The 15,020-nt window shown below is 40.0% G+C and overlaps 1 pseudogene; it reads right to left on the bottom strand.

Annotated features, from left to right (window-relative positions):
• Positions 1-2,357: 2,357 nt before the first annotated feature.
• Positions 2,358-14,336, bottom strand: LOC119882761 (annotated as a pseudogene).
• Between the last annotated feature and the right edge of the window lie 684 nt (positions 14,337-15,020).

Here is a 15,020-nt window from a genome sequence, read left to right as displayed (position 1 = left end):
GATCCACTCCATTGTATCAGTTAGCTAAGTCAGTATTTGCTGGCCCGTATAAGATTTAATAGCTGAAGCAATCATAGATCTAACATAAGGAATCACATAGCATGTCAGGAGGAGGAAAGCACCAACAATGATGAACAGGGGGGTCAACATTTTTATCAGCATATTCTTCCATCCGCCTACTACCACGTATCCCATCCCCCAATGTTCTGTAAGTCCTGTATTTTCACTTTGTGCAGCAGATCATTCAGATGTGAGACAACATGAGTTATATTGTCTGAGACATCTGGGATGTACGTACAACAGTCCGTTCCAATAATGTGGCAAACTCTACCTTGAATCGCCAGCATCTGGTCCAATGCCATTCTGTTTTGCAAAGCCACATTTCTGAGGCCCTGCACAGTGGGAGTGAGGGTGAAGAAACCAAGCCAATCCATCTATCTTCTATCTATCCCCCACCAGGGACATACAAAAATGACTGACCGAAAAGACAATTTGATAATTTGAATAAGTAAAATGAAAGAAAAGAAAGAAAAAAGAAAAATCAACAATAAAAACAATAAAATGAAATGAAATGAGATATAAGGACAGAAATGGTCATTCAGGTAATAGATATCACATAACTATTCATAGAGTTTTAGGGCTTTCTTCATTTTGCAACACTTCAATGATTGTTTATATAGCCTAGTACTATTTCATTTAGAAAGGCATTAAATAAGGGAGATATCTTAAGAAACTGACTTTCCAACACCGATGGAACAGCCATCGGGGGAAATCTGGGGTTCAGTATCTTTCCTGAGGACACTTCAACATGCAGCCAGGAGAAGCGCTAGGGGATTGAAGCGCTAATCTTACGATTGTAGGGAACCCAACCAGTGATGATTTAATTATTTTAAGCCAAAATGAAAAACCTCAGCATCTCTCTCTTTGTCTCCCTAAGAGGAGGTGAGATTAGTTATTTTACTCAGGGGGACCTCATCCCAAGATGCCTTATTGCTCTGTTTAGTTAAATAATCTTTAACAGTTATTTAGCAGCGCTCCTTGCTTCTCCTTGCAATTTTGAGTAGTTGTGTTATCATGTTGTTCTTGTTAGAAACTATGTTGAAAAGAAAGAACCATAAAGAAGTTAATTTGCAGTGCTCTTTATCTTCATCAATTCTCATTTACATTCCTGCATGTATTTTATGTTTAACTAATGCCATACTTCAACACCTTCCTATATACTTTCTTAGAAATAATATGGTACAGAAATATTATCCTGTGTTATATAATTTAAGGTTTAAATAACCATTGCTTAAGTAATGAAAGACTTTCAGGTCCGTTCATGAAACCAGTGGCCCCCCAGAGAACAAAAGAGGTATTACATGCCATTGTCAGAACTACCTCTCCTTGTGCTTAATTTATATTACTCTGTGTTTTATTGTGTGTGATCTGATTCCATGTTCTTATATATTTTCTAAGTAAGAATGTTTAACAATCAGTATTCTCCAGGTATTTAATCTGTTCTCCCAATAGCTATGATCACTATGAAATATTTTTACTGGTAACCATTGTAATTGTTACGGACGATTAACAATAACTTTTCCTTTCCTTTTATCAAATGCTTAAAACTAAGAACTGTATAAGCATTTATGATATTTAAGAGTTGATTGTGGAAAGGTATTTGATTAAAACACGCGCAAATAGACTTTAAGACCTTTAAAACGCAGAATCTCAGAGGAGACCCGAAAGTCCTCACACAGCACCGTGAGCTCTTGCTCTCTTTTACTTTTTGATCTCTTCGCGCCTACTCCCCAAGCAACGGCAACACCTAAGACTTCGGCCTGGAAAATTGATGAAAACGAGTAGGCGTTTTAACTGATGGCAACATGTGCAGCCAATACTCAGCAGATAACAGAAAAAGTTCAGTTACTTGAATGCAGGAGGTCAAGTGCAGCACAGTACAAGTAATATTATTTATTTTCATTCAGATTACTCATTATCCTGAGTTAACCATGGAAATATCTACACATCTCTAAAAGAACAAGTGTTATTATGACCCTGATTGTAACACCTTTTACTGTGAAATTTAATAGCTCCCTAATGCACAGGTTCCAGTGCTAGGTACTGTGTTTTAAATTGAAGAGAATTGAACAAACAAATAAGTTACAACAACAAACAGTTGCCTTTGTGATATTTCTTAAAGTAAGAAAAAACAGAGAGCTTGGCCAGAGACACCTAACACAGAGACCTAAAGATGGTAAGAGGATCTTACGCAGAAGAAAGATACCTTTGGGATTTAATGCAGGAAGATAATTGCGGAGACCTTTTTCTGCCTTGATACAGGAATGGAGTGTGAATAAGACAAAACAATGCCAGTATAATAATTACAATCCAATTTTATTTATATAGTGCCAATTTATCACCAAAGTTATCCCAATGGGGGTGTTGATGGGGCAGACACATGCCTTTGATCTGAGAGACACCACTGTAACACATCCACTATTGTGTCCCTTAGTAAGACATTTAACCCCTAGTTGCTTCAGAGGCGTGCGACCTCTGACGTAAATAGCAATTGTAAGCCGCTTTGGATAAAAGTGTCAAAATGAATAAATGCCAATTGCATTTTTCATATAGAGCAGGTCTAGACCATACTGAGCAAGCACTTGGCAATAATCCCACGTAAGATGAGTATACCATCAGTATGCATATATGTTCATAGAGACTGAGACAGGTGTACTGAAGCAGATATGAAGCACAGGTATTAATGGTGCATTTCCAAATAAAACAGTTTCACAGTTTTTCTATCTAGAAAACCTGGCAGCACTTGTCTTCATTAAATTACCTTACATTTTTTGGTATTTTGATTTTAAAGCATTTAACAACATGTTTTTCAAACTGTAAATATCAGATCAACTATGCAACTCATGTCTCAAAATATAACAAAAAAACAAAACAAAGTCAGTTAAATGAATTACCCCATAAATACTTAATATCATTAATTTGGTACTCAGTGAACCCATCTCCCCACACTGTTAATCAGCAGCAGTCTGATGTTCAGTCATACTGGACCATGGGGTGGTCACTCCAGGGAGGCAGGTTGCAGAGTTTCTCTTCAGTGGCTGTTTCGATGGGCCAGCCCCAGGCCTTGAAGAATCCAGCCAAGTTCATCCCCACAGTCTGGGAGAAGGTCTCTGCATACAGGTTCATCTTTCCGTTGTTGTCATTGGGAAAGTTGGACATCTTGTGGTAGGCAGCAAACACCTTCTTAAAGGCATCCCAGCCAAACTTTTCCTGGAGCTACATGGAAGGAGCCAGAAGTAGAGGAAAGAATAGAAATAGAAAGAAGAATAGAACATTTTTGGTGTTTGGTGAATATTGGCAACTAAAGCCTCACTGAGCTGAATGGAGCCAGAGACTTTCAGTCTTCTTGAATTTTTTTTGTTAATTTTTTAGCCTCTGAAGGGGCGCAGTTCTGTTTAAATGCTGACTCCAGTGTAACATTGTTTCTCTACAGGGTGCAACATCATTCATTCTCTCTCACCTGCATATATGTCTCCAGGGCAACCCACATTTGCCAGTTGCTGAGTTTCTTGCCCCCCTTAACATACTCCTCTGCTCGACTGTTTCGATTTGCTGAATTCATATCTGGAATGAGCCTGCGTTGGACCAAGATGAAATGATGTGATTGTAAAATAATGTAATCCAAATGAAAAGCCAAAAACTTTTCTCAACATAAGATAAAAAGAGTAGTCTTTTGTAAAATCTATTGATGTAAAATATGTCACTATAGACCTTAAGACCAGGCTGTTTTCGTCATTGGAGTCTGGTTTTATCAACTAAATTAAACTAATTTACTCCACCTGTTCCCTGTTGATCCTCAGCACCTCTTCATGCACATACACTGACCACAGGTTGCATGTACACTCTGTGGTGTGTGGTGGGAACTCCCAGCAGCTTCTCTGTTGGTTGTGTCCAAGCTCATGTATGGGGCCCCACAGGCCTTTACTCTTAGCAAGGTCAATGCTGACAAGCTCAGCTGCTGTGGGCTTGTGTGCCATGATAGGATAACCTGAATGCATCCAACCTGAATAGAGAAACAGATATTAAGGGTTTCATATCTATGGTAGAGAAACATCACATTGTAGTGCATATGCATGCAATTAGATCAATGCACAAATCAAAAGTGTCATATTAGCATGTGATGTTACAAAACTCATTATTCAATTAGTAATTTTAAAGTAGTGTTGCATTTTTTTAAACTCAAAACACTGTCATAATGCAGTATGTACCTGATGTCATCTGATGTCCCTGAGAGTCCTGGTAATTTATTTTCAATATACTGTACATTCCATGGACAGCAGTTAGCACTGAGCAGTTCCCCCTTGGCGTTAACATGGAAATGCAGATTTGGGGAAACTCTAAATTGCTCGTAGGTGTGAATGTGAATAATTGTCTGTCTTTTTGTATTAGCTCTGTGATAGACTGGTGATCTGTCCATGGTGCATCCTACCTCTCACCCAGTGTGAGCCGGGACAGGCTCCATCTCTCTGGGACTTTCAAAACAGTCAAAGTCAAACATACTTACCATGGGAAATCTGCACATCAGTAACAAAACGTTCTTTGCGGGGAAATTTGTGTGGGATGGCAGCAAGATCTGCAATGCCCCTCATGATGTCATCCCAGAGTGCCGCCAGCTCATCAGGGCGCTCTAGGTCCCGAATAACTTCTGATGGTACAGTAAGGATGATGTTGTCAAACTCCAACTCTGCCCAGGGTGCAGGGGCTGTGCGCAACAACAACCAATCAGCTGCAGATGTCACACCTGAAAAAAAAAAGGGAGGGATTCAAATCACATCAAAGAATTATTGTGCAACTTTGTAAAGGGACTCCTGCTAAACTGAAACTATTTCACTTGAATTGTCCATCACAACTGACATTTGGTGAGAACTAATGATATTGCATTACAACTTCTTACTTACACTGCCCTGAATCCCAAAACAACCATATTATCCCCTACTATAATGGACAAAAATCACTACACACCTTCTATTTACCCCCCTGAGAATAAACGTATCAGCAGGCACATACCACACCATCACAGACTCACCTGAGCTATAGTACGGCGCAGGTACAGCCATCTGCACTGTGACCTCTACCCCGTACACTTGCGTTTTGGGTGGGGCTACCAGGTAGATGAGTCCACCCCACAGGTTCCACACCTGCATCAGCTCTGAGGTAACAGGAAATCGCTCATGAACACATGGTGCTCTCTTCAACTCTGCAGCGTTGAGATGGTCTGTTTGACATCCTATCTGGATCTGGGGAAGACATGGAATTGTGTTACTGATTAAGTGTTGATTTTACTATAAATAAAAGGATGCAAAGCTGGATATGATGATGACTGCAGTTCATTCAAGTATGAATGACCTGAGAGGACTGAATGACTTGCACTGTCTGCCTCTGAGTTCAGTTGCATTGAGGTCTGGACTGCACTGGGAGCGGGAACGGAAACGTGTTAGGGGTGGGCCTATTTGCTGTAGGGGAATGAGGCTTGCATGTTGTGGCCTGGCCCTTCATTGGGGGCACAACGTTAACAGAAACACAATGAACTCAATTTTGTGGACTATACCTTCCATTCCTTGTTGACTATCTCTGCTGGTATGGTCATGTAGGTCTTCATACCAGGAGAGAGGTAGAGTCCTGTACTGATCCACTCTTTCCCTCCTGACACACACACACACACACAAAACTCAGTCATATTTACATTAGGGGTGCAACAAATAATTGACTTAGTCAACAAAAATTGTTCGTTGCCAACAAATTTAATAATCAATTCGTTCATGACATCATCGGGACACCGTCAGCTTAACGGAGTAAAGTGATGTGAACAGTAAAGTTAATAAAACAACACAACATCAGCGATAGCATTAACACCTGCACAAGGAGTGTGGGAGCATTTGACTCTTCACTCAGCCAAAAAGGTTGTGGACTGCAGCATTTGCAAAGCCAGCTCTCCTGGCCTGGGAGCATGTCAGTTATGCCGGAGCATCTGGAGAGGAGGCACGAAACGTCGACTCTATGGATATTGAAGAGTACTTCACGTGTTGAGCTATATTGTTTTTCTATACATTTTCCCTTGGTCAATGAATTGTTAATAGTTGTTAGTGTAGCAAATAATTATGATACACAATGGTCCTGTTTGCTTTCAGATGTGCCATAACTTTACAAAGATAAATGATGCATTGCTCATAGCGACATTTACAGCTGGACAACGTGTTGCTGCCGATTGCGTAAGATAAATCACAGTTTCATACTTTCTAAATAAAAAGAGAAAAGGAAACAGTTCTCCTGTCTATGCGTGAGGTGGCGGCTAATCAACCCCAGACTCCCTGTTGAGTTAGGAGAAACAATATAAACTTTATGGAACGCTGTCTACTACAAAATCGTTATTATTACTCCTTTCTAAGTTTGGCGGATGTGACATATGAAGTTATTCCTTAGTATAAATATGATGTCAGTTTGTCCCGGTGTGTTGCAGCACCGTCGTGTAAACTGCTCCACCACTAGACAGCAGATCAGCTGTTCAGATCAGGGCGCACACACAATTGTTTCTTACTGTATATACAGTACATGTTTGGTACATGAAAGAGCTTTCTGTTGCTGCAAAAGAAACGTTTATAAAAGTAGTATTTTTGAAAGCAGTATTCATTTTATTGTCTTGACTGTTAATTAGCACATTCCTAAACCAACCTCAAGTTTAATTTAAAAGGTGATAGCTAAATAAGAGGCATTGTGTCATTTTGTGATTCATAATCCAAATAGTCAATTATTTGTTTTGAGATTCCCCTCCCACTGTTTGGAGATTGTCCTGCCAACCTCAGCAGGCAATTGGCTGAATTGGGATGGTCGTCAGCTGACATGGGCTATAAGAGGTGGCCCATGTTTTCAGTTCGGTCTCTCCCTTCCAGCAGGTTACATCCATGTTGTGGTATCTTCTTTTGCACTTGCGTTTATTTGAGTTTGAATAAATTATACTTGTTTTAGCTATGTACCTTGCGTGGACCTCTTTGTCACAGTTCCTGAGCCAGTTTGTGACAGTTTCAATAATTGATAGAGTAATCGACTATCAAAATAGTCGTTAGTTGCAGCCCTAATTTACATAGATTTATACAATGTAAAAGTACAAAACATAATTCATGAATAGTTCACATATTTGTCTACAACAAGGTCTGACCTGCTGTGTTAACATTAATCTTGATCCTGTGGTTGTAAACAACTGGCAGCAATGGGTTATCCTTGATGATGTAGGGCAGGAGGCTGTCAGGATCTAGGCAAACATTGTATACCTCTGCTGCCACACTGAGGAGTAGGTGGTCTTTGGGAGTCTTTGCAGGGCAGCTGTCACACACCTACAAAAAAAATAAATAAGGAATATAAAAGATGTTGCTCTAATACATCTGATTGGTTGTTAGCCTTGTGCTGTTCTACTGGAATGTTTTCTAAAGCATTCATGTTACAGTATCTTGTCAACTCACCTGAGGCATGTCTGACTTCATTAAGATGTCAGTGAGGGTGGACACAATCTGCATATAGGAGGAGCAGTCATGAGCCTTCATGTGCAAGTACTTGGCACAGTCCCCACCCAGCTTTTTAAGACATTCCTCCTCATCCTTGCTAAGTTCTTTGCCATTGATTATATGGCCAGCGAAGCAGTACAGAAGGTTGCGGAAGTGGTAGGTATCTTTGATGGCCTGGCTGGGCACAGGGGCCTTGTATAAACCTCCTTTGATTGTTGTCCCCAACAGGCTTAAGCCCATTTTGTTCAGGATCTTGTTCCCTGAAAGACATTCCAGCAAACTACTGTGATCTGACTGGGACTGAGTTGGATTATGAGAACATGAATTTAGCACACATCACCACAACCCCATATACAGTACATTCCGTCTTTGCACGCATATTTACCAGAATCTCTTGTCTGCCCTATCTCCTAGCATTCCTGCCTGCTGTCAGGGTGAGGGATTTCACATCATATTTACCATTATTATTACCGTATCTGAACAAATAGCTGAACAAGCTAGAGCAGCTAATAAAAGCTTAAGGACTAAACCTGCTAAAGGAGTCCACTGGGGACGAACTACAACCATTAGATCTGGATAAAGTAAGTTAGTCAGTTTTGATGCTCTCCACAAATTTAATTTCTAGGAAAACCCTGTTAGTATAACCTCATACAGTCATTATAGATGACATGGTTGTCTTTTGTGTTTTAATTTACAGTTTTTGATTTATCTGTAGAAATTAAAACAGAAAATAGACAACATGTAAGAACATACACACCAAGCCTTTGGACACACAGACTGCAAAAATATAATAACTATTGGATAGTCTGCAATTATCTTAAACTTAATCAGGATACATCTGAGGCTCTCCTCTTTGCTCTCAAAATGTCATCTAAACTTGTCAACCCCTGGTTTTATTACATTCTCTGCTGCTGAGGTCAAACATCTTGATGTAGTGACAAACATATCAAACATATTACTAAGACAACAAAGACTCATCCACACCTTTGTCACATCCCGATTAGACAACCGTAACGCCCTTCTCCTTGGTGTACATATGTTGGTTTAATTAAATCAAAACTCACATGTATAGATTAGCCTTTCCTCGTGCTTCGTAATATGCATATTATTGATTTATTCGGTGTTTAATAACATGCACAGTATATTATCAATGTATTTGTTTATTTTGTTACAATATTCCTGCTACTTCTAATATGTATATACTGTATTACCTGGATTTTGTTTTAGTGTCCTTAAGTGACTTGAAAGGCGCTTAAAAAGTAAAATGTATAATAATAATATTATTATTATGAGTCGTCACCTAGGACATTATCACAGCAGCATGTGTGCTTGGACAGTAGTTTCTGGAATTTGCTTAGCATGCATTATGTTTTGGGTTTATAATGGGATGAACTGGGAAGTATATAATAAAACTCTTGTGGTGTATTATCATACCTGAGAAATCTATCATTGGGTTTTGCCCGTGGTGCGTCTGTGCCCAGTACCAGGCATGTCCACCAATCAGCAGGCCTCCTCCCTCTGCCACAAAGTGTTGGATTTCCTCCACATGATTATCGCTGTACGCCGTGCACACAAATACACTCAGGTCTTCTCTGAAGTCTGTCTTCTCACACTGTAACCCTGACTTGCTGAGAACTTGGAGTGCTGGATCGTGCACTACACCAACGATCCCCTGCCGGCCTTCATCCAACCAATGAATGGCATTGTTCCAAAATGGAGCAAATGTCTGTGATAAGGGCAGTAGTTTGTTAATCACATAATAAGATTTGACAGATCAGCACACGTCTCATTATTTAACACACAAGGTCCACTGCTGGCGGTTAGAATAGTAACAAATAAATAGGTAAAGTAATCATTTACATCAAAGACTGGTTTTAGAAAATTTAGAAAAGCACATAATGACAATTTGCACATATAGTTTAGGTATAAAACGTGCCAATTGAGCAAAACCTCATTATGTGCTTAATTTGACTTATGTAGTAAATCATTCTAAAACTTAACTTTAATTTAAACTCTACCTCGTATCCCATAAATTCTTCATGTGTAACCACAATGACTCGTCCCTGCCCATAGTAGGCTCCTGCCAGGAATGCCCGTCCATCGTCTGTGGTCTCGATGGGAAAGGCTAGTGGTCCATGGACCAGAACCTCAGAAGGTAGTGCTCTAGTGTTGAGGTCAAACTCTGAAACCCCCTGGAGTAAGAACTCCAGGTCATCCTTAAAATCCTTACCAGTTCTGCATTTGAAAGAGTGAAGAGGAAGAGAAAAGATCGATGTCAAGTATAACAGATACAGTATATTATATAATTCCATTAACATGGACCCTGGCTCCTATTTCCAGGAAAAATGCCTAAAATAACATGCCCAAAATAAATCAGTAATATCTCCTCTACCATTAGGCCTAGATGCATAATCCTGGTCTCCTTTGAAAGGTCAGAAGCTAAGGATTATAAATCCACTGTACATTAACATATTTATTTTACCATTACAGACTACATGGAGATGAAATACATAAAAAACATGATATTTATCTATATGATATCTTCTAGCTATATTTTAATGTAATAAACCATCAAAACCAACCATAAGTTAGATTATAATGCACCTGAATATCTTCTAATACACCTGGAATACAACTGTAACTGTAAATTTGATGAAAAGAAACTGATTTACAACAGTTATTACACAATCTTTCAAAAATATACCAGGCGAATGTCCATGTTTTGGCCATATTTACTGATTATATGTTCACTTTTATTGGGAGTTATCTTCAAAAGATCATTTCTCTCCATACGACCACGTATATTGAAAACAACATTGAAATATTGATAAAAAAAAGTAAATATATATGAGCAAAAGCACTCTATGCAGGCGACAGCTTGAGAACAGAACATCCTACAGGGCTCTTTCTCTTCATTCTGAAGAGACGAATTGATTGACCTCTTGCATGTCTGTGTAGCTCCTACGGGTCGCCAGCAGAGGCCGATAAAGACCGCCTCCGCCAAAGCAAACTCTTCTTCTCTACTTCAATCTGACAACAGAAACTAAACTTTTGGCTAAGCCGACATCACCAAGATGGCGGCCCGCCAGACAGTCTCTGTTGACACAAAGGACCGCTGTTTTTGGACGGAAAACAGAAAAGCGAAGGTATCGGGTAAGTCCGTAACCAAGTTTAATGCAGTACACATATAAAACAACAAAAAACGACCAAACCAATAAAAGGAGTTAAGGAAAATAAATAACTCACACGAACTCATAGTAGGGATGGGACACTCGATATTGATGTTTCAAGCCAGATCATGAAGCACAAATCTTTCGAAACACTGCTCCAAATCGTTGTTTAAAGCATCACTGTCAAATGACTATGGTTAATTGAAGCTTCAGTTAGTTCAGTACAGTGTTTCGGCAGGTGGCATACCTGTCAATTCTACACTTGATTGGCGGTGTTTGGAACAAACCACACATCTAGTAGTGACATATATATAGTGATAGCGACAGATAGCACAAGATAGGTAAGAGTAAGGTAGTGTAGATTAAGATGAAGAATCTGTCGTGTAAAAATTCAAGACTTGGGACAGATAAGAAAACTTGAACTTTTACCAACATTTTTTTTATCAGCAAAAACAGACACCAATTAGAATACAAAAGTTCCACCGGAATGTGTCAGAGATCGGTGCAAAATAGAGCCAAGTCGACATGAGAACCATGTAACGACTGACTTTCACCTCCTTTTGGACCTCCTTTTATAGCTGTGTTTCTTGGCTTCATATCATCTCTTGGCTCTCTTTCCTACTGCACCTGAGTCTGGGAAATTCCCTGACTGCCTGCTCCTCCTCTCTGTGCTTTGCATGCCCACCGCTTGATCATGCCATTTCATCCATAACCTGACTTTTGTGGAATAAACTGGTGTTGTTTTTGCTCCGTGCTAGAAACAGGACAGTCTTACTGTGATGGACTATATTGATGTATGTTTTGTAATACAATTTTCACAAAATCTGCTTCTATATTTTCCTTGTCAGCACGTGTTTTTGATGCTATCTTGTCTGGGCAGTTAGATACAAAAAGGAGCACATACACTCAGAGCTATAGAGTTTTAGCACTGTGATCCTAACTTTACACTATAAAATTACACTTTAAATGATGACAATGTAGACCACCATTGCTCTAATAATTAATGATAACAATTTGGGCTATAATGCTCCAAAATAATTCACAACAAATCCTGATCCCAATCTCATGTGTGACAACATTTCCATTTAAATCCCAAATAAAGTGAGGTGTATGATTTGTGCTAGGCAACTTGCCTACTGCAACAATACATCCTCCATGATGCACCATTAAATTTGAGTTCTCATCCTGCCATTTAGAGGGTACAGAGGGTGATAACATTCCCCCAGTACATAGGCCTGCTGCTGGTGCTGGGCCATCTAAGAAAGGTATGCATTGTTTGAAAGATAATTTAGATTAAATCCCAATGTGTTCAATAAGAAAGTCCTCAGATTTCGATTTCAAAATGCTGACCTGGTAATGCATCTACAACTCAATGTCCAAATCACAATAACACTTTAAATATTTGAATATTACAATACAGCTGGTGGTCAAAACGGGCCATGTATTGAATAAAAATGTTTTATATCTGTTCATCTAAGCAATAACCAGTAAGGATTCCATAATTGTGTTTTACGTAATAGTTATTTTAGTTAACATAATTATTTGAATAGCCCTGCGATGGACTGGCAACCTGTCCAGGGTGTACCCTGATGTCAGCTGGGATTGGTTCCAGCCCCCCACGACCCTGTACGCAGGATAAGCGGTTGACGATGGATGGATGGATGGAATTATTTGAATAAATATTATTTGAATGAAATGTGACTGCAGATTGAGCAGAACCTTTACAAAACTGAGCTCATTGTATTCATTATATTCTGCCAATGCTGCGCTCATTGGGTTCATTGTATTTGGGCAATGCTTTTGTACATCCAGCTTAATACTATACACTATAATAGCCTATAGTGATAATGCACCACCCTAGGCACTATTTCAAGCTACATTTGCTCAGTTTCAATAATTCTGTCCAACAGGTTTTAATGTTCTTTCAAAAGGCAAACCGATGAAGTTGGATGAGGCTTTGGTGAATATGGTGATGAAAGATTTAAAGCCCTTCACTATTGTGGAAGACGAGGGCTTCAGGGCCTTTGTCAGTAAGCTGGATCCAAACTACAACCTGCCCTCTAGAAAGGTGCTGAAGGAAATGGTCAGTGATAAGTACAACACTGCTAAGGAGAAAGTCAAGGCTGACCTAGAAGGCTGATTTTGTCAGTCTTACGGCTGACATGTAATCATCCATTCATATGGATGAATAGCATAGACTGTATAAAACAATGGACATAGTGTCCGTGACGTCACCCATTGGTTTCTGACGAGGGGGTAAACAGTGAGGCCGACCAAAGCCTGCATGGAGGGTTCCATGTAGGCCCAAGAATGACGTCAAAATCCTGAGATAGCCTGTCACACATGTCAGATATAACCATATTGCTTAGATTATAAACTCTTGGCAATCTAAAAAAAAATATTCGGCCATCAGTGATGGCTGCCAGCAGGGTGGCTTTGTCCAGTAATATACTGTCTATGGTTTCTGAAGAGCCGTTTTGAAGCTCTTTTTCGCATTGACAGGACGAAGCCACCCCGCTGGTTTGAATGGAGAGCAGTGAAGCCAGTTTTGGAACAATAAACTACTATGGGCCTACTTCCTGTACAAGCATCTACTGCACATGATCGCACAACATAACCATGGTTTGATGACGTAAAGCAACGGCAGAAACACCATAATTTGTTAATGTTTTAGTTTATGACCTAAAACCTGAAAAATTAATGACATTCCTATTAGGCACAACTATTTGTTAGGTAGGAAACTAAAATCTTTAACTGAGATGTTGATCATTGGTTTTACATCAGCATGATAGAGCAAGTCACTGGTATGGCTACATACAACCTACCAGAGATGCTAGAATTCTTATAGACTCATCTTTGCTTGTTACTTTTCTTGAAGTTTGAATATTGACTGATATGCTGCCATTACACAACATGAACCAAATGTGTAAAGAAAAAGTATATACTCACACTATAGCCATCCAGGAAGATGGGATCTGAGGGTAGACAGGAAGGCACTCTACTTTTCCATAGCGCTCAGAGAAGTAGATCCCTGCCACACCAGAAACCTTGTTGCCTTCAAACTGAAGCAGCGTGTTCTCCTTGGGGTGATTTGCAGCCCAGTTCCATGCCTGCCCTGCTATCAGCACTCCTCCTCCAGCTTTCAGAAATGCCACCAGGTCCTTTACGTCTGCACCCACGCTGTAGGCATCAGTCACATACACCCCCACGTTGCCACTAAAGGCCCCCACAACTTCTACTTGGAAGCTGGATTTGATGAGATTATCAGAGACTGCCTTGATGTTTTTGTGGACCCCCACAGACAAGTTTTCAGATCCATCTCCTCTCAGCCAGGTCACAGCGTTCTCTAGCAGAGCAGGAAAGGCGGTCAGGTAGCCCTCATGACCCAGGACCACGATCCTTCCACTGCCGTACAGAGAGGCAGCCATCAGGACCTGGCCTTGGCTGTTCATTGCTAAAGGAAAGGCATGGTCTCCTATCAGCACCAGGGTCACTGGGAACACAAGGACCCCGGAAGTCCAGCTCTCTCAAGCCTCTCATCAGGGTCATGTAGTCCCCCTCATGTTGGGATGGTGTGGGCTTGGTGGACATGGTGAGAAGAACTGATGCTCTGAAAATCAGATGAAGAGGAAAGTGGTCTGTTAGCACATGAGGTTTAACAATTGTTCTTGGATGGATATATGCTGTGTCAGTCTGGCTGTCCTGTGGGAATAGAAAGAGAGCTGACAGACATTAAAACAAAAAATAAAGTACTACAGATGGCTTCCTGTTTATGTTACACATCTACAACAATAAAGTGAGAACAACAACAGATCAACGCTTCAGAGACAAAAAGTAAATCCGGTAATAGTATGCATTACAAAAAGTCTGCAGATTTTCATCACAAACAAAGCCAACAAAAAAAAAACAAGTTACATGTTTACCTGAAAGTTGTTTTCTGCTTGTATTATTACACTCTGGCACAGCAGTATCCCAAACAGGCAATCCACCAGGAAAACAGCTTGACAGGAGAGAAGAGTGGATTTAAATGAGAGCAAGAGCAGGGGGACGTTTTTCAGTGAAAAAGGTAAGGACAATATGTGGGAGGGACTTTAGTAAGAACAACAAAATGACTGAGCCATTTGTGAGACTGAGGGAAACACTCAGTGCTTGTTTTCATTCCCCGGGGCTGCAAACAGCAGGTTGAAAAAGAGATCAAATCTGACTGAACATTTGTAGTACCATGTATATTCCGATCTGGCTAAACTATATTACTTATACATATTACTTCCATCTGACTTAAGAGAATGAACTT

This window comes from Micropterus salmoides, unplaced genomic scaffold (assembly GCF_014851395.1).
Source record: "Micropterus salmoides isolate LMB-PRFRI ecotype aquatic unplaced genomic scaffold, ASM1485139v1 Ms_hic_scaffold_3, whole genome shotgun sequence".
Taxonomy (NCBI): domain Eukaryota; kingdom Metazoa; phylum Chordata; class Actinopteri; order Centrarchiformes; family Centrarchidae; genus Micropterus; species Micropterus salmoides.
This window is presented reverse-complemented; position numbering and strand designations above follow the sequence as displayed.